Raw genomic sequence first — 2,454 nt, forward strand, 5'->3', positions numbered from 1 at the left:
ATTGTTCAAATTGTTTCAGCTTTGACTATTAAGAGTTCTTTCAGTTGTTTCCACATTCTTTCTGATACTACAAGATACTCTAGGCTCATCTTATATTTCCTGCCCTAGCCCTAGAATCAGTTGTTTCTCAAAAGAACCTTGCTTACTTTCATTGGAGAATGGTGTTAGAAACTAAGATCTGGACTCTGTGGATGCTCATTGCTTTTAGGTCTTCTCAGCAGCTAGAGCAAAGAACTACATGTACGTATACTAATACATGCACATATACATATCTTGAAGTGTTCATATATCCATCTGTGTTTATACTAAGCTAAAATTGAGTTCAGACTGATATCTCTAATTGTAGTCAAGTATCTCATTATTCATTCTAGCCTTCTCCTCTTGTTTATCTGTAACTTCCCACTCCCTCCTCTTGAGAATCCTGACTCTTACCATCTACCATCTATTTACTTATTGTTTGAGTATACATGTGCAGTGCTTTCAGAGCTGTTAACCTATACTCCCATGAGAAACACTTTACCAACCAGAGTACAACACTTACATATAGTTCCTTTGTCTTTAGTCTTACATTGTCCAGTTATTTCCCACGTTATTTAGATCAAGACTCCTTTTTCTCCACCCTGAAGGTTACATCATATATTTGTATCAGATTCTTTTGTCACAGTCTGCATTCAATTCTGGGATCCCTTGCCTTCCTTGTTGAATTTTTTTAAAATTGCGTATATTTGATATTTACTCTTTTTTAAAGATTTTATTTATTTATTTGACAGAGAGAGACACACAGAGAGAGGGAACACAGCAGGGGGAGTAGAAGAGGGAGAAGCAGGCTTCCCGCAGAGCAGGGAGCCCGATGCGGGGCTCGATCCCAGGACCCTGGGATCATGACCTGAGCCGAAGGCAGACGCTTAATGACTGAGCCACCCAGGCACCCCTGATATTTACTCTTTATGCTGTAAAGATCTAAGAGTTTGACAAATGAATAGTGTCAAACAGTCTCACAAGAATAGTTTCGCAGCTCTAAAGTATCTTGTGTCCTTTACCTAGTCCTAGTCACACACCGCCTCTGCCCCCAACTCCAAGCCCTGGAACCATGGATCTGTTTTCCATCTCTATAGTTTTTCCTTTTCCAGAATGTCATATGATGCAATCATGAGCATGCAGTCTTATAAGACTGATTTTTTTCACTTAGGAATTTGCAAACGTTTAAGATTCATCTATGTTGTGTGGATTCATAGCTTGTTTCTTTTGATCACTGAATAAAATTCTGTAGTGTCAATCTAAAACAATTTGTTTATTCATTATACTACTGAAGAACATCTTGGATGCTTCCAGTTTGGGGCATTTATCACTTCTCAACCTAGCCTAGGATGTTACACAGCATCACTTATTCTATTTATATCCTATCCATTAAAAGTAAGTCATCAGCCATATTCAAATAGAGAGAATTAAACTACACATTTTGTAGGAGTGTTACAGTGTGTGTAGGCATGTTGTAAAACTACCTCAAAATGATACAGAAAAAATCCTGACTGTCCTTGGGGATTTACTGACTCTCAAAATTCAGTTGATAGATGTTGTTTTCATTTTCTATTGCCATCTAACAAGTTATCACAAATTTAGCTGCTTAAAACAATAGCAACTTATTAGCTCAACATTTATTATCTCACAGTCAGTTAGGTCAGAAGCCTGGCACAGTGTGAATGGGTTCTCTGCTCAGGGTCTCATGAGGCTGAGATCAAAGTGTCAGGTGTTGGCAGACTAAGTTTTTATCTGAGGATGTGGGAAAGAATCCTCTTCTACGCTCATTCAGGACTTTGGCTGGATTTGTTTCCTGTGCCTGTAGGACTGAGGTCCCTGTTGTCTTGCTAGCTGTCAACAGGAGACTATGTCAATTCCCACAGCATATCCTCCCTGCATTTCACAATGTAGCTGTTTACTTTTTTCCAGATCAGCAGGATTGCATTTCTCTGACTTCATAAACTGCTTCTTCTGTATCTGAAATTAGTACCCAGATTTAAAGGGCTCATGTGATAAAGTTAGGTTTACACAAGCAATTTCCCTTTCTTTCAGTCACATGCCATATAACATAACCTATTCACAGGACTAGAATCCATCATATTCACACTGTGGGGATTATGCAAGGTCTGTACACCAGGATATGAAGATATGGGGGGACATCATAGAATTCTATCTACTGCACTCATGGACTAAATTTAAAATAAGTGACATATTTGACCAGGTGTTGGGGTGTGGTAAGAGAATCTACTTGAGCATGCTTTCTTGAGGAGCAGAGTAGAAATCTAGTTGAAGTAAATTACTAAGATATGCATGGAGCACTATGCACATGATCATAGTAATGTGAAAACTTTGATTTTCAATTTTTAGGCTCAATTCACTGATAAAACATGGAAGCTTTTTCATAATGGCAGAATCAAATTTAAATATCATCATCTT

Source organism: Leptonychotes weddellii, chromosome 8 (assembly GCF_054177405.1).
Source record: "Leptonychotes weddellii isolate Sample4059 chromosome 8, ASM5417740v2, whole genome shotgun sequence".
Classification (NCBI taxonomy): Eukaryota; Metazoa; Chordata; class Mammalia; order Carnivora; family Phocidae; genus Leptonychotes; species Leptonychotes weddellii.